General features: G+C 31.8%; 1 long non-coding RNA gene across 1 annotated transcript; it reads right to left on the bottom strand.

Annotated features, from left to right (window-relative positions):
• Positions 1-429: 429 nt before the first annotated feature.
• Positions 430-24,598, bottom strand: LOC117975499 (uncharacterized). The gene is made up of 4 exons (XR_008620458.2): positions 24,307-24,598; positions 12,403-12,541; positions 5,438-5,525; positions 430-3,754 (listed from the first exon to the last, which is right to left on the bottom strand). It is a non-coding gene; the product is annotated as an uncharacterized LOC117975499 (long non-coding RNA).

The raw sequence follows: 24,598 nt of genomic DNA, 5'->3' as shown, positions 1-24,598 counted from the left end.
GGCTAGCAACATCCTTTCTATCAGTAACAACATCTCATTAGTTATATACCTGTCCTCAATAAAAGAGAACTGTCTTTTAGATCTAAGATTACATCATGGATTTTTCCAGATCTTGCTGCCACGTTTTATTAACAATTTACCAGTTGCACATGATCCCAGCAGGAGCAATAGTATTTTGATACTGTTTCATATTAGGAAAAAAATTGCCTGATTTCTTATTACTCACTCACTTATAAGGTAGATATCAGGTCATATGAGAGAATTGAAGGATATAAGCTTATGTGATCTGCCTACAAACAAAAAGCAAAAGCAAATTCAAAAACCCTGAGCTCCCAAACTTCCAGTCTTCTGTTTCTTGCCCAGAGCCATACTACCTCCCACATTGCACATGTTGTAAACTTTATGTGGCCCATCTGTTAAGGAGTTTGTTTTCCAGATTTGCAGGGGCTTGGCACTTCTGTACTGAGTAGCAGAACTAAATGTGACACCGATTTTTACCTTTTTAATAGTTTTAAATTGCATGGGGCTGGTGTTGAAAAGGGTCAGGGAAACAGAAGAAATACAGAAGCAGTAAGGCAACAGTTAAACATCATAGCTTGGGCAAACCTGTACTTAACATCCACCATGATGACAACAGTAGCAATGCTAAGGATATATTGAGTATTCAGGTTCAGTTGTGGGCTGAATGTGGGCACAGCTTGGCATTTGAAATTAGGCAGATTCAGACTATGATGTTTTCTCACAGTTAATGCAGAGACCATAGATAATAATTATGTTGCTGAGCCTACAGTGAATCTTTACGACTGATCTTCTATTAAACTGGCAAAATAAGAGGATAATGTCTCCAGCACTAACAAGTTGGCAGGGAAGTAGCTGGCAACCCCTCCCACTAATGTTCCATCTGTGCGAACCTTCAGTATGATCCAAGATATTGTTTCCCCACACAGGTTGTGCCTGCAGTGTAATCAAGACAGAGAGACCAAGCACAGATATCTTTATTGTTTTTGAAGACGACTGCCATTGGAGGGTGAGCAGAACCTGGGACTGAGTGCTAATGCTGTTATGTCCTTCTAAGAAGTATCCATGCAGCGATGTCGACAGGAAAATAACCGTTCCTAAGCACTGGCTTGTTGTCCAAGTGACATAAAAGTCACAGAATGAGAAGAACAGTTTCTTTCATTTTAGAAAAGCCTTTTGTTTCTCTTCCTGGAAACTTGGAAAATTGTTTTTGTTTAAAAATATCTTTTCTGTTGATTGCGAACACAGTGCATGTTACTTTCCCAGCCTTGACGCTCCTCCAGCATCCCCAGTCTCTGGATCAGATTTTGCTCTAAAAGCTCAGGGGAGATGAAAGAAAGGCTTGTGAATGCAAAGAGGGTGCGCAAACCAGCTGAGGCAAATCCTGACTTAAATCCCTGAAATGATGTCTGTCATTGTACACTTCCCATGCCACCCAAGAAGTGTCCCCTGATGTTTCAGGCAGCTGTCACATCTGCCTCCTCTGAGCTCCTAAATATTTGTTTTATATTTAAAATGTACTGCCTTGTGTTGGAATATTGTACTTCACGGTTTATTTATTTCTCCTTTCATATAGTTCACCGTGCCTGAAATAGGGCCTCATTGGACATACTTTTGTATCATGACTAAATAAGCAAATTCTAAGCCATCCCTATTGAAGACCAGGCACAGGGAAGCACCCTCAGGTTACTCACTAATGTAGGGAGGCATATTGCCATTACCTCACCTCGGTGGTGAACTCTCTATGGAATAATAGGTAATAATAACTAATATGCTATTATTTTTAAATGCCAGTGTGCTTTTATGTGCTGGTTCTAGGCACTTTATATGTTTAATACATTTAATTCTCACCATAGGAGGAAGTAGCTATTGTTATCATCTCCATTTTACAGATGAGAAGACAAAGGCACAAAAAAGTTTAAACTTTTTAAAGATCTTACAACTAGTAGGTGGTGGTGTTAGCTAGCATGTGATCTGTCTTCAAAACTCAAATTCTTAAGCACTCCACACACTGCCTCTGGATGGGAGTCCTAAACGTCTATGAGGGACATGAATCCTATTATATCATTTTTGCAGTATCTCTAAGATCTTATACAAGACAGAAATACAGAGGAGGCAAAGGAGGTTTTAATTATCTGCTTTTTCATGTATTTTCCTTCATGGAATTCACTTTGAATACATTTTAGGGGTTTGAAGAAGCCCAGGAAATTATTTCCTTCTATCTTCTCTTCAATTCATACGCTTAACTCCTACCCAACATTTGTTCACTCCCTTCCTCCTCCTCTAAACAAAGCAGAAGCAAAGAAAAATATTAATGCTACAAGAAACATTTGCAATGATCTATGCAACCCTTTCTCCGGAAGGTTCCATCATTATCGGATTCACCTAACAACTCCTATTCATCCAAACATGGTCTCAATGGAGTTTTTCTTTACCTGTAGGCAGCTTAGTTGCCTCCCACTGTCTTTTGTTCATAAACACATCAGAGTGACAGTCTTTTTAGAAGACTGGTATTTATGCAGTATTCCTAGTTCTGTACATTACAGTGGGCACTGAAAGTTTATGTTTTGAATGAATTAATGAATCCAATACACAGCCCTCATTTTACAGAGGAGGAAACTGCTGTGAAATTGGAAAGGTAAAGTGACTGATCACAGTCACATATCTAGTAAGTAGAAAAGCTGACCTCAAGTCACTACATTTTCCATTGTGAGAGCAAAGTTGTCCTTTATAGCCTAAGCCAAACCTGACGTTATTAATACCTGAAAACAATAGCCCAGCAATAATAGCTATCTTCTTTATATCTTATAATGCTTATAATCTGTAGCATTCATTTAGTTCTGGGTGCATATGTGTATATTTTACTTTTCTCTACCTAGATTATAATTATTTTAAAGTTAGAAATGTACCCTATCTTTTCTTTTCCATTCACGATGTTTTGGTTTCTTGAGTGTTTGAGCGTGTAAAATTAAAAGTTGAGCATCTTATTCACTTTTTTCACTTCTATCATCACCTCTAACTATAGCCCCAAGTACATCCTCAAGTTCCAGCTGTTTGAATAGTCCCACATCTCCATGTCTCCCTTGGAACCTGAAAAATACTCTGGACCACTAGCAACCATCACAAAACTAAAATAAGGCCATTCTGAGATTGGGTTAAGTGGACTTATATTTTCTTTCCCTTAGAAGATCTCTGTGGAACTGCACGGAATAATTTATCATGCATGAAGACTTTTTTTTTTTTTTTTTTTTTTGGTGTGCAAGTTACAAAGACTCATCACAGAGATTATCTTGAATGATGGTATGTGGAAATGGAAGCAGGCCTCAGAAGGCCTGGAGACAGATCAAAAATCCAAGTAGCTACTCTTTTATCATTTTCTCTCTCTCTTTCTCTCTCTCTCTGTTACTCTCTCCCAACCTACCTCTACCTTTCTCTCTTACACACTCTCTCTCTCAAGGAACACATGGTCTGTCTTTCTTCTATATGGCTGCTTTATCATTCTCTCTCTCCATACCTGTTGTCTCTGCCTATGTACATACAGGACAGCCATTACCTTATAACTCCCGAGTATACTCATATAAGTCACAGGTCTCTAAATCCCAATTCCAAGATCCTGAAAGAGCCAATATGATTGCACCAACTTGGCTCGGGTGTCCTATCCACCATCCACTCAGTTATGGCCAGGAGTCATGGTCACGGAGAATAGATAAGTTTCTGCAATTTGACATAGCCTCTGCTAGACACCATGGAGAAACATACAGGTGAGAAAAGTGAAAATGCTACCTTCAAAAATTTAATAATAGGTTACAGAGTAAGATCTAGAATTATATATTTTTAATAGTTTATATTATCTTTCTCACTGTGAAAGAAGACAGGAAGTGCCATCATTATTTGGTCAGAAAAATGGAAGAAAGGCTCTTATTTTCTTCTTCAATATTTCACCATTATACACACTTCAAAATTTCTATTGGAGCCCTCTTCTTTCTTATTCAAACTAACCCCTTCACTGAGGATGGAGAAAATAAGGGAAAGATGTATAACTTCTTCAAGGTCCTTGTAATGTTAGGAATGTAGTATCCATCTTCTAGGGCCTACCATGATTGCTGGACACCTTAGCATGACACCAACATTCCAAGCAACCAACTAAATGAAGGGAGTAAGAAAGAAACGTTCCCCTTTTTTGAGTAGCACTTACCAGGGGCTCCACTCAATATTTCTTGTTTATGTAATTTGTCAGAACTATTCATATGGCCCATAAAGATGCAAAATAGGTGGATATATGTAAATTCTTTTACTGGGCAACCTTGTGCTCAGCTAAGAATCAGGAATCCATTTGCTTATAAAAGAAAAGAGCAGAATGGGTCTATTACAGGTCAGTAATCTCTACCACAACCTTCAGTTCCTGCCCTCAATCTATGTCTCTTGTCCATAGCTTTTGATCCTGGTGACAATCTTTCCTGCCTCTTTTAAATCTTATCTTCCTTTGAATATTGTGATACTGAACTATGCCAGCACTTTTTATTTTCTGGTTACTTTATAACTTTACTTTCCTTGGTTTCTCAATTTCTTCCTGCCCTCTAAGGATAGGTGTCCCAAAGACTGTCATTTCCTCTTTGCATCTGCTTTCATCCACTCCCACCATTTAAACTATCAGCATTATTTTCTAGCTTGTGCTCCCTCTCTCTCTCTCTCCCCCAACTTCCAGGAAGATATTTTAGATCACTTACTGGTCATTTTTAATTAAAAGCCCAATATCTCCCAAAAATCTATTGAGGTATCAGAAACACATTTATATTCAAAATGTAATGCAGAGAAATTTCAACAGGTAAACTTTCTCTGATTCCCTATATCAGATAAGTTTGCTTATTCCATACCTACATCACATCCTGCAATTCTTCTTGGGTCCCACAATAATTATTAAAGTTAACTACTTGAACAAAGATTTCTTCCATGTCTCTATTTCCTAGTATACTAGGTCTTGAGAACAATAAAAATATGACTCTTGTTATAGCACTGTATCTCCAATGACTTGCACAGTGCTTTGCACATAGTAATCATGAAGAATAGCAAATGGACAAGCAAATGAATGAAGATATCATTTAGTTGCCTTTCCAGAGTTGTCATAGGGTGAAATTACCTTGGTCCTCAATGTATTATCTTAGTTTTTAAGCAGACTAAGAATGAGTTTGTGCTCATTGGTGGAATCAACTGCCACATTCATAAGATCAATGTCTACCAAATAATTTTCCAAGAGACACAGTTCATTGGAGATCAGAGAATCAGAATAAAAAGGCATAGTCAGGTGATTTAAAATTTAGTGTAGTTGGGCCCAGATATGATGACATTTCTATCTTCATAATAAGGGTAATTTTGATCACAGGGGCAAAACACTGGAAATATGTGACTTATTCTTACTCACCCTTCCACAGTCCTTAAGAGTATAATAGATCTGAATTTAAATTCCAGCTCTATGTGACCTTGAGCAAGCTTCTTTTCTTCTCAGTCTTCTGTTTCCTCATGTGAAAAAAAAATATCAATACCGGTTGTAAGGATTAATAAGATAATTATGTAAAATATTTAGCATAGTTCCTGGCATTTCGTGAGCACTCAATCAATGAAGGATATTATTTCCACCCTCCGGGCTTCCATAGATAATCAATGTTTTTTAATTAACAGATTTATTTTTGTTATTTAAAATTTTTTGTCCTTCCAACTTTTATTTTAGGTTCAGGGGGTATATATGCAGCTTTGTTACATGGGTAAATTGCACATCCCCGGGTTTTGGTGTACAGATTATTTCACCACCAAGGTAATAACCATAGTACCTGATAGGTAGTTTTTCGATCTCTATCTTCCTCCCACCCTCTACTTTCCCAGGGTCTATTGTTCTCTTCTTCGTGTTCATGTGTACTCAATATGTAGCTCCCACTTATAAGTGAGAACAAACTGTAGTTGGTTTTGTGTTCCTATAATAATGTGCTTAGGACAATGGCCTCCAGCTCCATGCATGTTGCTGCAAAGGACATGATCTTGTTCCTTTTTATGGCTTTTTAGTATTCCATCATCTATATGTACCACATTTTCTTTATCCAGTTAGATATGTCAAGTTATATCCCAGTCCTATGGATCAGGAAACCCATTTTTATATCTTTATTATGATTCATTGTGTGTTGATTTAATAGTTTAACTCTCAAAGGTTCTTATCCAAAGCTCAGATGTCTCCAGTAATCATCACCCTATTGTTTAAAAAAGTCACATTAATAATACAGAAATTTCCACCTTCTCTATAGTTTTTCTATTTACAGTTTCATTATTCCATGGCCAACTGTGCTACAAAAATATTAAATAGAAAATTCCAGAAATAAGCAATTCATAATTCTTAAATTGCTTGTCATTCTGAGTAGTGTGATGAACTCTTGTGCTAACCCACTCCATTCCACCCAGGATGTGAATCACCCTTTGCCCAGGATATCTATGCTGTCTGTGCCACTTACCTGTTAGTCATCAATATTATCTGCTCCTGACATGCAACCATCAACATTGTCATAGCTTGATAATCCAAGATCACCAGAAGCAGATGATCCTCTTTCTGATGTATGGTCAGAAGGTCAATACTGTAGTAGCCTAACGCTGCATCACAATGCCTATGTCATTCACTTCACTTCACTTCATATCATCATGGAGACATTTCATCATTTCACATCACCACAAGAAGGATGAGTATAGTACAATAAGATATTTTGAGAGGGAGATACTCCATGTTCACATAACTTTTATTATAGTATATTGTTATAATTCTATTATACTATTAATTTATAATCTCTTACTATGCCTAATCTCTTACTGTGCCTTATTATGCCTAATGTATAAACTAAACTTTATCACAGGTATGTATGTATAGGAAAAAATATAGTATATATATATATGGTTTGGTACTATCCATGGTTTCAGGCATCCACTGGAAGTCCTGGAACCTACCCCCCATGGATAAGGAGGGACTACTGTAATAATAATAGTAATTTACATTTCCTGATTCCTGTCTCCATTCACTAATGAAAGAGCTTCAGCTCCCAAAAGAGCTCCCCTCCCACACACAAAAATATTACTGAGAGTCCCCAGGGTGAGTTTCACATGGACTAAATGAATATTCCAATTGCAGTGAAGGGTTTCCCTCCCTCTCTTCCTTCTTCTTGCTTTCTTTTATTGATGGGTTTTGCTTGCCCTCTTTCTATTAAAGATCAACTTAGTCGTAGCATCAAAACCAAAGAAGAAACTCCATCCTGTCCTCTATTTATTCTCTCCAAGTGCATTTTCACCAGCCTTTCCTTCCCTCTTCAGCCAAAACCCCCAAAGCCCACATACTCACGAACACATACCCACGGACCTCTGGTGGTCAGAGAATAGGTTTCCTTGGCTACAAAATTTCAATCCCTGCTTAGATTCATCTGGGGCATCCTGCTGACTTATTTATATTATTTTTAAGTTGTCAGGTCACACAGCACTGCAGTTTCTGTCTAGCTATAATTTCTTTCAAATAACTTCTCTGTGGTCCATAGTTCTGGTAACAGTACCAGGCTAAAAAAATTCTCACAGTAGTTGCATGTTCTCCGTTTCCTTCCTTTCTCACAATCAATATTAATTTCTGCAGATTTTACCTCCATAATCTCTCTTATTTCTACTTACATCTTTCTCAATTTTCACAGCTGCTAACCAAGGTGAATCATTAACTACTCTTGCCTGTATTGCTAAGTTCTCTTAATTTGTCCCTTTGCCTCCTATCCCCTTACCTTTCATCCATTCAACAGTGTTCTGGTCTACAAAACTTGAACACTGGATGAAATCTTATAGCTCTAAAAGCTACTAAATCCATGAAAATCAAGTTGAACTAAATAGATATTTTTGTACCAATTTATATCACTGTTTCCTCCCATTTTAGGTAAATCTGATGAACTGGGTCATTTTTTTCCAGTTCAGACTGAAAACAAATTGTTAAAAGCCAAGCTATACTCTTCTTTGAAAACCAAAAGTAAATGTCCTAGATTTCAAATGTAGAAGTTGCAAAGAAGTACACCAATTGAAGGGGTTGCTACAGGACTACCTTTATCCTAACTAGAAAAAAAGTTAAGTCTAATAAACACCTGGAATTATCCATAAGCAATTATGAGTAGCTGCTGTAGTGTAGGAGCAAGAGTAATGTTCATGCCATCCTTCCCGAAGCAATAAGCTCTGTAAGAACAGGGTGGTATTTGCCTTGTATCCCCAGCACATAGCATCTAGGACCTGATACATAGCTGATACCAGATAATTATTTATTGAAAATATAAATCAATGGATATCTATCCAAACTGCAATTCTAATGCTCTATATAATTTATAACTTCATGAAATAAGAAGCAGTATTTTGCATATTGTTCTACACCCTGTAGCGTTCTGGACATTTCTCTGCACAGATAAGGCATTCGAACAGATTTAAATGATCGATTTTTTTACAAATATATATATGCACTCATGTATATCACCAAAGGAAGTAATACTCTCAGTATGGCAATGCACAATAGAATCTGAAAATGGAAGAAATCGTAGAAAGATGTTGGAAAACCTACAAGGTAAAGGCTTCTCAAATTCATTCCCAACCTGGCCAGAAACCCTTCAAATGTATGAGGTCCCTCAGGAGGAAGCAAAGCAATCTCTCTCCAAAGAGATTCCCGTAAAAAAAAAAAGAGGTAGTAACACCTCCTTCCCAGCTTTGTGCACACTGGCTTCAAACTCCGATATTACTTTGGAACAAAGAAAAGTAGTTTCCCTTCTCTCAAAGAGAATAGAAATACTGCTAATGAAAGCATATTTGCCAGACTTACAGTCAGATGACAAAGAACTCACTAGCCGAGTACTTGGAAAAGTTCAGATACATTTCAGAACCCAAATGCCACATCTATCAAAGGAGCTGATGCTACCAGCCCTGTCTTCCAAACACCATATTTTGGGAAATAAAATATCACATACATTAAAATGCTTTCAAAACATGAAATGAAGTACATGTTAGGTGTCATTATTTGCTGCTGATGTAGGTGACCCTGCAGCAAACTATAACAATACCTGAGTATCAGTAGTCACCTGAATGCACATTGCTAAGGGGTGGCTGCTCAATATGATTGATTGCAAAGAGTGCCATAATAATAAAATTCCCTAAATAAATTTTCAGTTTGGGATACAGTCCATTTCCATGATTCCAGGTGCAAGTTCAAAAGTATCTCAAGGGAGCCAAAAGGTAATTAAAACTTTGTTAATGAAGAAAAAAAATCAAGAAGGACTATTGGTATTGGAGATATAGGAGGGAAAAAATGGCAAGGAAAACGAGTTGTACATCTAGGACGTTGGATAGTTCCAATTATATTAAATTGAACAAGGAATATGCCACTCTGGTTTTATTACTTAAAAAACAACAAAAAACTCGAAGTCCCTCCTCCAAGATTAAGCTATCAGTTCATTCACTTTCTTTCATTCATCATTTTTCTTTATCTCTGTTGGTGTTATCTATCCCTCTGTCTTTTTATGTTAGGTGATTTCACAATCCCACATATGGTTGTTTTATCGTCTTCTGTTACTTGCTTAAAAACAAACAAATCAGAAAGCCCCCTTTCCTTCATGCTGTCTTCTCTTATCTTTGCATCAATTTTTCTATTTTCTTCTATTACCAATAATGTTTAATTTCCACTACTTTTGATCTTTACTTTTCTTCGTCTAATTTACACGACTGTTCTGGTGTTTCTGCCTTATATTGATGTCTCTTCTGTCATTTAACCCTTGTCTTTCCCAATCCTACCATTCTGTCCTCCTTTTTTACTATAATTTTTAAAGCATGTGAGGGGGGCCTTAAAATGTTGCAGGAAGAGTTTGCTACCAGGATATTTGGAGTGAGGAAGAAGCCACAACAAAAGTCACTTATTCTAATTAGTGTATATCTGTGAGTGTGTGGGGGCTGATGGTTGACTTGAATCACTAGGTGGCAGTAGTTCAGATCTGACTCTATTCAGATAGCTGTGTCTTTCTACCTGCTTCCTTAATGTTTATGTCCTATATACCAATTTTTATTCAAAAACTCATGTGGTCCTCTGCAGCATCTACATTCGAAATCTAGGACATGTCACATCAGTTCTCAAAAATAACATAACTTAACACTTAAGGATTTATGACTGCTGATTGCAGCCGAAACTAGGGAGGAAATGGTTTGATTTGCTTTTTTTTTTTTTTTTTTTTTGCATTTAAAAAAAAGTAAATTTAAAGAACTTTATATGCAAATGTGCTGATGGAATAAAATTCCACTGCCAACATTCAGTTTATGAAGTAGAATGCATTAATGAGCATTTCATAAAAACAAGCCTTCCAATACTTCCAAACCTTGATTATTAGATAATGTGGGTAATCCATAGTGTGATCTATTGAATATATAGTGCGTACCTACTACACTTTGCCTACCCTTCACTTCTTCCTGTTGGGAACTGACCCTGCTATACCATTTACTAGCTACAAGACTTTCAACATATTATGAAAGCTCACTGTGCCTTAATTTTTCCAATTTGAAATTGGGAATGTTAATGGTACATACCTTATGAGGTTACTGTAAAGTTTAAGTGAGTTAAATACGTAAAACATTTAGAATGGTATCTGGCATGAATTTCTCCATGGTAGCTATTTGTCCAAGATATCCTTAGATCACCTGTTAGGTTTAAGCATTAGATTGGGGGATGCAGGTTAAAAGGGAACTCTCCCCAAGTACATTTTAAAGCAAAGATGCAGATAAGTAACCACGTTATTAACAATGCAATTTGGTAAGTGGGATTTGTGAGGAGGAGCACAGAATTCTATAGGATGAAAGATCAACTTACACCGTATTTGGGTATGTAAAGGAGAGATGAAAAACCCTCTCAGATAAAATTATATCTCAGTTTAAAATCTAAGGCTGAGAAGTTTTAAATGGATGTATTAGGGGGAAAGAAGGTTAGGAAAGGTGTTTCTGGGAGAGGAAGGAACACATATTCTTCCCACAGTCTAACTAAGAAGGTAATACTGGCATTATTCAGAAATTAGGTCATTTTTTCTTAATGCTCACAGGTATCTGAATAATTCATTTTGAGTCTCTATAAAGCAGAAGAAGCAAAGGAAGCATTTCAAAGGCCAAGAAGAAACTATTATAGCCTGGCCTACTGAAGTGTGACTGTGAAGTAATGAAACAGATTTTTAAACAAAATGTGGCATGAATCTTTTCTCTGATAATATGCTGATCTCCTCCCTATGAAATGCTACTAAATGTTTTTGAATAAGGAATGCATTCATGAATTATATTTTCTAGGAGTAGTGATGGGTTTATACTGAGTCATCAATTATTCTCTCCTTGGGAACAATTGTGTGAATTTGCAAATCAGCTTGGTGTGGGATGGGAGAAGGGCACAATCTGGAGCCAGTCACAAGATGAATCCACTGAACACAAGAGCAATAAAAGCCTGAATTAAGCTTTTTAAAAAAAAATCCATTTACGATCAACTGACCTGAGGTTTTACTCACTAGAATGAGATCACTAGGGGTTGGCGTTGGAGGGAATGAGTTCTCCACAATTTCTAGTCCCATAAAGATGTGATCTTGATTTCCCAAATGGATAAAACAAACTTCCTACAGTATGCAAAACCTGAGCTGGCCTCTCCTTTTAACAGCAGACAGCAGAAATATAGAACAATGAGTTTAACAGTCCAGAAATTTAGTAGGAAAGCCACCTACAAATCCTTGTAAGAAACATATTTCTGCAAGGCAGAGAATTGTGGACACTTTGTGTGATGAAATCTATGAGAAGCCCCAGGGGTCTCTGTATGGATGCAAAGTGATTAAGTTGAGCACTTACTGTAATTGCTTTCTACCATTTAGTTAAGTAGTGATTCAAATGGCAATGGTATGGTTTGGGTGGCAAAAGGGTCATGTGTATTCCTAGCTAGGGGTGTGTCCTTAGTCTTCAATTTTTTTTTTATGTTCCTCCTTATATGCCTCTCTCTTTGTATTATCCCTATCAAACTCCAGAGTCAACACTATCAGGTCTCAGAATTCCTACTCTCTCTACACACACACACACACACACACACACACACACACACACATATACACACACACCCCATCAGAACTCAGATTTAGAAATGAAGTATGAAGTATAATCAGGGACCCTATGTAACTTTTCCCTGACCTAGAGCAATGAAGAGCTTTAATAAGTATGGGCAGTTTGAAATGAACCTGAGAGTCATATTTGCCTGTCAGCAGGTTTATGTACTTCATCTTGAAGGTTAGCTCTTGGCAACCACTTGAGAATTTTTCCTATGTGAAGTTTACCAACCAAAGGACTCACCCTTAGAGACAATCTTGTCTTTCAGTGATCTTAATCCAGTAATTACTCCCACACTTCCTCTTCCACCTCCTATTTGAATTATGGAAAATCCTTTCATTTCTTCTGAGTAACTTGTGCCATCTGGTTTTTCAGAGATTTCCTGCAATAGAGAGCAAGGAGCTAGTGAAGTTAGGTTTTTGTTGTTGCTGTTGTTTTCCATTTCCCCCAGCAAACCATACAAAGTCATGAGACTCTGGTACAGTCAGCACAGATGTCTTCTCTCACTTCATAAACCTGATCATAGTATCTCTACTTAAAAAGAAACCTATCAACAACAATCATTACTCTCTTATGATAGTTTTTGCTTCCAATTGGCTGTAATAACCGCATGCCTTTACTATCATGCCCCAAAAAGCTCACATAGTATTAAATATTCAACAATATCCACCAGCAGCACACCAATATGTATATTATCTCATTATTTTGCCCACATTTGCCTATTCTATTATTACTATTTCCTTATTTCCTTACTATTTAAAATAAATCCAATCAACTATTTCTGGGCTCTTCCCTATTTGGATTGTTGCCTTCAGATGCATAGATGAGCCTCCTTTTCTTATTAGGTGACACTCAGATTGGCTTTTAACTTATTAATTTTTCTGTTTCTCTGGATCTGTTTTTATTCCCCACTGCTATACTCCTACCTTTGTTGGCTGACTGATGGCTCCATCGGTGACTCCCTTTTCTCTTTTTCATTCCCTAAGCCAGTCACTTAGCATGTAACCACAGCTTAACCATTTCCCGTTCACTGCAGCCCCATACCAAAGCCTATTGAAAAACTTGCCCACATTGGAAAAAAAAAAAACTGAAAGGAGATTCCAAACAAATCAAGTATATTAAAAGAAAAAAAAGGTGAAAATATATATTGAGTGAGGACCTTATGATGTAATCATCCAAGCATCTCTAAAACATTAGGTATTGGAGTTGGGACATGAAAATTCAGAGATAAATGACTGACGCTCATGTACATTTATAGTGTGTGTGGATATGGTGCTGTACATTGAATATTAAAGGATAGCCGATCTGCACTGAACATGTTGAAAGAGTTTTTCAATAGTAGACAATCCACTGTTTACAACTTTACCCTCTGCCTGGGAAAATCAATGTCCATTCTCAAGCAATCTGCTGCCCTGGTTATAGCAGTTCCGGTTCAAAGGAGGTTTGCATTTAGATGCTTGATCTTTCTGTCCCACTCTAGATTTTTGGAATGGTGCATTTTGTGATCATGATTTTTCTCCTGATTCCATTTCCTTATGTCATTTAAGAACATGAGGCTTTTTAGTATGACTCACTGAATAGCAAATATAGCATCTTAGTGAACTGCAGTTTTTCCTAATCAGAACATAAACTTGCTCTGTAATATCAGACTGAGACAGGAAAGAAAACACAAAGAAAAATGGCCATTGAATCACCCTGAGCTCTGAAGGAAAGGTGTCAAGGTACTTATTAAGAATCACACTATACTTCTTTAATATTCTCAATATTATCAGGTAGTTATAACACTTCAATTTTTATCCCAGATCCTAAGTGAACTGAGATACAAATTGTCTTTAATCCCAAACCACCAAAGCCTATTTTAAGTAGAAACTTCAGGGCAGATACATTCTTCAACTGTCTTTATATATCCTGGTAGAAAGGGGTACACAAGAAGAATAACCATGGATCAGCCAGGTGTAGTGGCTCACGCCTGTAATCCCAACACTGGGAGACCGAGGCAGGTGGATCACTTGAGGTCAGGAATTCAAGACAAGCCTGGCCAACATGATGAAACCCTGTCTCTCCTAAAAATACAAAAATTAGCTGGGCACAGTAGTGCACATCTGTAATCCCAGTTACATGGGAGGCTGAGGCAAGATAATTGCTTGAACCCAGAAGACGGAGTTTTCTGGAGGTTGCAGTGAGCCGAGATCATGTCACTGCACTCCAGCCTGGGTGAGAGGGTGAGACTTCATCTCAAAAAAAAAAAAAAAAGGAATAACCAGAGACTACGTGTAAAGAGGGCTTCCAGGAAGTCAGTAGTATCAGGAGAAGACCTAAACTGGGCAGCTATTCTAGGATATAATTCCAAGAGCCAGTCTAGTCATCTTTCTTTTTGTTCAGCTTCCTCCTCTCTCTCCATCAGCAGGAAGGATTCTAAACCCTGACCAAGCAATTCCAGTCAGGATAAGCTCTGCCTTTAGCCATGGGAGAGAAGCTCAGCTTCTCTGGGCCCTTGCCCTATGGCATTTGCCTGGTAGCAGGATTTCCAAGAATAACTACTGTCTGTGGTTTTCTCAAACCCTACTCCCTAGAGAAACCAGGGAGTGTAAACTTTTTTGGTCTCAAGGTGGTTTTAAGCATCAGCAAATGTTTGCTTTGAACTTTAGCCAGCATCTTATTTTATCCAAATGAACTCTCGAATCTCAATTTATACAAACTAAAATGCCCACCAGACAGATCAGTAAGTTCCTATTCTGTAGCATGAATAGGAACGGAAGTAATTAAGTGGAGGCATGTGACCTCTAGAAACAACCTTTGGTTGAGTGGCAGGTAGAACAAGTAGGATTTAAAGTACTATTTGGAGTCACAATTGATGTTGATTGCTAGTGAAGGGAGCTCTTCTAACACACTCTTCTTTGACTAACTCACAGAGAAATTTAAGAAGGAAAACAGAGTGTCTCTAAACATTCATTTGTAATGGAAAACAAAAAACAGAAGAAGGACACTAAGCAAAAAATTCCTAGCTTCATTCAGCCCTGCACACATAAATAATCTTTTCGAGGAAATGGCTTTTGCCTCTTGATTCAAAATTAGAATTACAGATGGAACATTTATGAATGTCTTCACAAACTTGGCTTGTAAATAGGTCATATAACTTTCATTTCTTAATTCACCAACCTAAGCCTTCACCTGTCATATTAACGGGCAGCTCACTAGAAAGTCAGCATAGGATAGAAGGAACATGCATAGATGCTGGGGCCAAACTGGCTGCTCTATATCTCTCCTCACTTACCAGTTCTATGAAGTAGGGAAGCTTAAAAAGATTAACTCCCAAGATCACACAATGACAGTTAAGATGGGATTGTCTAAGCAGTCAGAGCATGGGGTTGGGTTGATTCGCTTGTGTTCACCTTTCTTTGCCACACAGTACAGTTACGGACACATAGCCTTATAAACTGGACAGAGAAGACTATTGACAAGTCCTAATAATCTGACAGATAAGGCAAGTCTCTGCAGATACAGGACCCTAAACAGGCCACCGTGAAAACTTCAGGAGAATGACTCCTCTCCCTCCAAGGCTGTCTCTTTGACAGAAATGGTGTATTTGTTTTCTGTGGCTGCTGTAACACATTACCGTAAATTTGGTGTTTTAAAACAACAGAAATATATTCTCTCACAGTCCTGGAGGCCAGAAATCTGAAATCAGTTTCACTGGGCTGAAGTCAAGGTGTTGGTGGGCTTGTGCTCCTTCCAGAGGTTCTAAGGAAGACTCCGTTCCCCACTTTTCCCAGGCTCTGATGGCTGCCAGAGCTTTGGCTTGTGGCTGCTTCACTCCAATATCTGCCTCTCTGTTTACATCACCTTCTCCTAGTGTGTGTGTGTGTGTGTGTGTGTGTGTGTGTGTGTGTGTGTGTGTATTCTACATCTGATCCCCCCCTTAGAAGGATACCTGTGATGGCATTTAACACCCATCTGGATGATCCAGGATAATCTCCCCATCTTAAGATTCTTAATCACATCTTCAAGAAGCCCCTGTTTCCCCCATATAAATTAACATTCACAGGTTCCAAGGATGAGACATGAATATCTTTTGGGGGTCTATTTTCCAGCCTGACACTAATGGATTATGCACCTTCACCTTGAAGACCTAAATCAACACCCTATTCTCTGCCCCCAGTGATCTGCACACTATCAGGGCCCAGCAGGTTTTCCTTTTAAGATTTATATAACAAGATTTTTTTTTAAATCATATTCCCTTTCTGAAAAAGAACAAAGCTATCATTCAGCTTGTTCAGTGTAGTTTTTTGCCTCCAGAAAGCCTCAGACCCTCAAATTCAGAAGGCATAAGATCATTATTCACTTTTCCAATGTTATACCTGCCTGCCTGTCCTACTACTTGCAGACACAATATTTACATCTCAGGAAAGATTACATCCGCCTGCACCATTATCTTTGTAAAATGGGAAGATTTTCTAGTGCTTCGAGAATTGTTAATTCCTCTAAGGATATCCAAGGTGACTCTCCAGCTTCTCTCTCACCAAAGCAAAGCAAGTAAAGGAGCAATGTTGTCTATGCAGTGCTGAAACAATATGCAATGCTGAAACAAATAAATAAATAATTTCCAATCTGTGCTGTGAAGTGGTGTGAAAACCGGGGAGCTGACTAAGGAGACTCCTCATCCTGTTCCTCTAAAATATTTTAAGGTAATTGTCCTCTCACTTTCCACTGCAATTTACAGAAGTTTAGTCCCCTACCTTCCTGGTCAATATTCTCTTTCCCCTAGGCTTGTCTGCTCAATTTATATTATGGTTGGTGAGTGTGATTGTTAAGGATGTGGACTCAGGCCCCAGAGGCTATGGTTTGAAGCCATGCTCCAGCCTTTTCCTAGCTGTGTAGTCATGGACAAGTAACTAAATCTCTTCTCTGTGGTTTTTTTCTAACCTGTAAAATAAAAGTGCTCATTGCCTGCTAGGAAGAATAAATACATAAATAAAGTGCTTAGTATCATGCCTGACACATGCTCTACACATGATAGACATTACTATGATTGTCCTCTTTCCCTTCCTTGTTCTTTCCACGTAGAAAGCTACCATTTATTCACCACCCCACCCCACCCCCGCCACTGCCATTCAATGAGGGCTCTGACACATAGTTTAGAGGCTTCCTTTCTACTTCAAGGACTGGAACAATGATAGATGATTTTCTCATCCTCAGTGATGATCCATTTCCAAGCTCTAAATCTCCAGGGGGTGAATTTACCTTAAGATACAAGAGCATCCATTCCCCTCATATATGCCCTGTCCAAGGCCTTAGGAACTACTCTTGTCATTTGCACTTAAAATTTATATTTTGTTTTTTAATGATGTCCCTCTCCTATTAATAAAAGCTTCAGACTTCACAAAATCTGAACCTATATCTGCTCTTTGCAGTGATCTTCTGCATCTCAGCCCCATTCTCCAGTGGACACTCTGGAAATTCACAGCAGCCTAACCTATCCCTGCACTGAAAGCACCTTACCCTGAACATAACACTCTAATCTTTGCAGATTTCTTTCCAGCATTCCTAAGGAATTAGTTTTTTGGCTACAACATTTTGATCTTTATAAATTGTTAACTTTTTAAAACATTATAGAAACTATGTGATTATACATTTTAAACCACAGTTAATCCAAAACTCAATTATTCTCATATGTAAAATGTGCCCAACACATTTGAAAACCTTGCATTGAAGTTACTAGCTAAGCCACGGCACAAACCAAGCGGTCCTTATGAAACATAGATCATCAACTTCAAACTTCTCTATTTTATGTCAGGACTTTCCTTACTATTTTGATATTCAGCAGAGATACTCACAATGAAATTATTTTCAAGAGTTCTCTAACCCCCAAAACATACCTAATTTCACCAATTACTAAGAGCTTTACTTCAGAGAAATAAAAATGTAATATAAATGTCTTTATCTGTGTTCTTACTTTAGGCCCCAAACTAATATTTCAGTGCCTTAACCTTCAAAAATCTAAATTAAAATATTACTGGGTGAAATCAAAGATGATGGTATTAATGAGCTCCAATGATCTGTGTGGAGTGTTATTTTTTCTATTGTTCTTCAATAATGTAAAAGTTAAGAGGGACTACACTGTAAGTGTAGCAGAATTCAGACTGCTAGATTTTAATCCCTGACCTACCCATTACCGGCTGTGAGACTATGGCCAATCTCTCCTTGCTTCAGTTTTCCCATCTGTAAAGGAGGGAAACTGCAGTATCTACACAATAGGGTTGTTTTGAGGGTGAAATAAGTTAAAATGTGGAACAGTAAGCACTCAGTAAATGTTAGCTATTGTTATTACCAAATAACACTTCAAATAAGCAGGCCATCTGTTGGAGATTAGAAATATTTCATCATACTAAAAATTTGTCTAGGTTTTTAATATGATCATATTTTTATATAAGGTTTTACCTTCAAAGTAGACTAGACCAGGATTCACTTCTGAAACAAAAAGTTATATGAGAAGGACTTTACAATCTTGATCTACAAACTTTAGTAATAATCTAAGGAATGAGTTTCAGATAAATTGTCTTTCAATTATGCATGTACATGTAACATATAAACCAGAAACTTCAAAGACTAAGGGCATATACAAGACACTGGTTCTTACCTTGGAAGAATATTCTTGGGAGGAGTAATTCCCTGTTCAAATGTTTATTAAATACAACACAGTGATATAATTAGACTATAAAATAATAGTAATAATGACAAATGGACACTCTCATTAGCTTACAATCTGGTAAGAGAGAACAACTAAATATACCTTGATAATACTGTGAAAAGTACTATGATAGATTAATATATAGGGTTTTAGAGTACTTAAGCTTAAGGGTTCACTCAATTGTAAATAGCTCATCCTCTACAAGACCATGCTGGCCATATTAAACAGTTTAGCCATTTGTCTTTATATAAACATATATATTATATATATTTTATCTATAATATATATTTTATCTATAATATATATTTTATCCATAATATATATTTTATATGTAATATATATTTTACATATAATACATATTTTATATAATATATATTTTACGTATAATATATATTTTACGTAAAATATATATTTCACGTATAACATATATTTTACATAATATATATTTCACGTATGACATATATTTTATATAATATATATTTCACGTATGACATATATTTTATATAATATATATTTCACGTATAACATATATTTTATATAATATATATTTCAGGTATAATGTATATTTTATATATAATATATATTTCAGGTATAATGTATATTTTATATATAATATATATTTCAGGTATAATGTATATTTTATATGTAATACATATATTAGGTACAATGTATATTTTATATATAATATATATTTCAGGTATAATAAATATTTTATATATAATATATATTTCAGGTATAATAAATATTTTATATATAATATATATTTCAGGTATAATATACATCTTATATATAATATATATTTCATGTATCATATATATTTTATATAATATATATTTCATGTATCATATATTTTATATAATATATATTTCATGTATCATATATATTTTATATAATATATATTTCATGTATCATATATATTTTAAATATAATATATATTTATATATAATATATTTTAAATATAATATATATTTTATATATAATATATTTTAAATATAATATATATTTTATATATAATATATTTTAAATATAATATATATTTTATATATAATATCTTTTAAATATGATATATTTTTTATATATAATATATTGTAAATATAATATATATCTATATATAATATATTGTAAATATAATATATATTTTATATATAATATATTTTACATCTAATACATATTTTATATATAATATATATTATATATTATATATTTCATATATTACATATATTTTATATGTTATATATTTCATATATTAAGTATATTTTCTATGTTATATATTTTATATATTATTTTATATATTATATATATTTTTATATTATATATTTTACATATAATATATATTTTACATTATATAAATTTTACATGTAATATATATTTTACATATTATATATACTTTACATATAATATATATTTTATATATTATATATTTTACATATATATTTTACATATAATACATATTCTATAAATAATATATATTTTACATATAATATATATTTTCTATAATGTATAATATATATTTTATATGATATATAATATATAACATATATTATATATAATGTATATATTATATTATTATACATATATACTTTTATATATATTATATATTATATAATATTATATGATATATTTCTAATATATTTATAACATATACAATATATATAATTTTTATATATTATATATGTTATATATGTTATAATATATATATTATATTATATCTAATATTATATCATATATATTGTATATAATATGATATATAATATATATAATGTTATATATAATATTATATATTATGTAATATATATAATATTATATATTATGTAATATATATAATATTATATATTATGTTATATATATAATATTATATATTATGTAATATATACAATATATACTATATAATATATGTTTTATGTATAATACATATAATATATATGATATATATTTTATATATATGATACATATAATATATATGATATGGTTTTATATACATCATATATAATATATTATATGTAATATTAAACAGTTTAGCCATTTGTCTTTATATATAGTATATATAATTATATATTATATTATATATATTATGTTATATATTATATATAATATAATAATATATCATATATAAACATATATTTATATATATAAATATATATATTTATATATATGAATATATATAAATATATATAATCTATATATTATATAAATTATATATATATTTATAAAATTTATATATGTAAATATATATAAATATATATTTATATAATTTATATATGTAAATATATAAATATATTATGTAATATATAATATATTTCTTATATATTATATAATATATTTATATAATTTATATATATAAATTATATAAATATATGTAAATCTATATCTTTATATATATAAATTATATAAATATATAAAATATATATTTATATATAAATTATAGAAGTATATATATTGATATGTATGAATTATATAAATATATAGATATATAGATATATATAAATTATATAACTATATAGATATATATAAATTATATGACTATATATAGATATATATAAATTATATAAATATATATTTATATATAAATGATATAAATATATATTTATATATATAAATGATATAAATATATATTTATGTATATAAATGATATAAATATATATTTATATATAAATGATATAAATATATATTTATATATATAAATGATATAAATATATATTTATATATATATTACATAAATATATATTTATATATATAAATTATATAAATATCTATAAATATAGATATTTATATATGAATTACATAAATATATATAAATATATATATTTATATATATTTATATATAAATTATATAAATATAAATAATATATATGTACATATATGTGTACATATATATGTAAATAATATATATATAATATATATAATGTATATATAATATTATATATATCATATATAATGTACATTATATATATAATATATACATATAATACATATATGTATAATACATTATATATAATATATAATATACACTATATATAATATATAATATACACTATATATAATATATAATATACACTATATATAATATATATAATATACACTATATATAATATATATAAGATACACTATATATAATATATAATATACACTATATATAATATATAATATACACTATATATAACATGTATAATGTACACTATATATAATATATATAATGTACACTATATATAATATATAATATACATTATATATTATATATAATATACATTATATATTATATATAATATACATTATATATATTATACATAACATACATTATATATATTATACATAACATACATTATATATATTATACATAACATACATTATATATATTATATATAATATATATAATATCCATTATATATATTATATAATATATAATATATAATATATAATATATAATATCCGTTATATATATTATATAATATATAATATATGATATATAATATCCATTATATATTAGATAATATATAATATATATTATATATAATATATATAATATCCATTATATATATTATATATAATATATAATATATATTTTATATATTATATAATATACATTATACAATATATAATATACATTATACATTATATAATATACATTATATACATTATATAGAATATACATTACATATAATATAGAATACACATTATATATTATATGGAATATACATTATAATAAATATAATATACATTATATATTATTATACATAATATATATAATATATAACATATAATATACATCATAAATATTATATGTAATGTACATGATATATATTATATATAATGTACATGATATATAATATATATCATGTACATTATATATGTTATAACATATATAACATATATAATATATAATGTTATATATTATATAATATATATTATATATAACATATATAACATGTATATAATATATAATGTATATTATATAAAAATTATATATAATTTATATAATTTATATTTATATATTTATATATATTTATATTTCTGTATATTTATTTATAATTATTTATATTTATATTTATATATAAATATAAATTATATATTTATATATATTATTTATATTTATATATAAATTATATATAAAAAGACAAATGGGTAAACTGTTTAATATTATATGTATTATATATTATATATTATATAGTATATATTTATAATATATATAATATAATTATATATTTTATATACATATACTATATAATGTATATAATATATAATTCTGTTATATATAATATATAATATATATTTATATTATATATAATATAATTATATATTATATATACATATTATAAAATATACATTTATATTATAGATAATGTAAATATATAGTTATATTATAGATAATATAAATATACATTATATATACATATTATATATATTCATATTATATATAATATAGAATATATATAATATTATATTACATATTATATATATTCATATTATATATAATATAGAATATATAATATTATATTACATATTATATAATATAATTATATAATTATATATGTCATATAAATATACAATTATATATAATTATATATGTAACATAAATATATAATTATATATAATTATATATGTAACATAAATATATAATTATATATAATTATATATGTAATATAAATATATAATTATAAATATATATGTTTATATTATATATCATATATTGTATAATATATATTATATATCATATATTATATATGATCTATCACCTATCATATAACATGTATACGATATATATATCATATATATAACATATATAATACATAATATAATATATGTTATATACAATATATTTATATATAAAGACAAATGGCTAAACAGTTTAATATTTTATATATAATATAGACTATATATTATATATTTATATATTTTTAATATATTATATACAACATATATAATATATAATATATATTTTATGTATATTATATATATTTAAAGACAAATGGCTAAACTATGATATATAATTATAATATATATTATATAATAATTATATATAATATTTTTATATATTATATATTATATAATATATAAAATATAATATATATATATGTTTGAAACAGGGTCTCACACTGTTGCCCAGGCTAGAGTGTGGTGGTGCCTTCTCAGCTCACTGCAGCCTTGACTTCCTGGGCTCCGGCAGTCCTCCCACCTATGCCTCCTGAGTAACTGAGAGCACAGGCCATTTTCATAATTACCTTCATTTTAGACTTAGGTTAATAGTCAGCTTAATTTATGCCATCACTACGTGAAGCCATGAAAATGTGTTATATTCTATTCTATTCCTCAGATGAAATTTTGGTGTCAAAAATGTTGACATTACCGATTCATTTGCTCCTTCAAAGAGGTTAAATACAAGGCCATTCTCTATTACTTAATACAGGTACATATCCTAGAGTCTCCTTAGACAGGAAATAATTAAGCCCACTTCTCATCCTTACCAAATTAGTGCGCAGGAAAAGAAGAAATCCCAGGAGAGGATTAGTGCGAATTTAAATCAGATATACAGTTAATCCAGCACCCAAGGTAGGGTTTGCATTTCAATCAATCAAAGCACAGGGACTTGCGTTTTGACACCAAATGCAGAAAGTCAGAGAGCTATGGTTAGGTCTCGGAAGGCTGCTGATATGGAAATGTCTCATGTGAGTCATTCCACTCTGTGGTGTAAAGAAATTGAGGACTTTTCCCAAGGTGCTAAAGGATGTGGAAGTCATTCTCCCACCCACTAGGTGT

The sequence above is a fragment of the Pan paniscus genome, chromosome 10 (assembly GCF_029289425.2).
Source record: "Pan paniscus chromosome 10, NHGRI_mPanPan1-v2.0_pri, whole genome shotgun sequence".
NCBI classification, from domain to species: Eukaryota; Metazoa; Chordata; class Mammalia; order Primates; family Hominidae; genus Pan; species Pan paniscus.
This window is presented reverse-complemented; position numbering and strand designations above follow the sequence as displayed.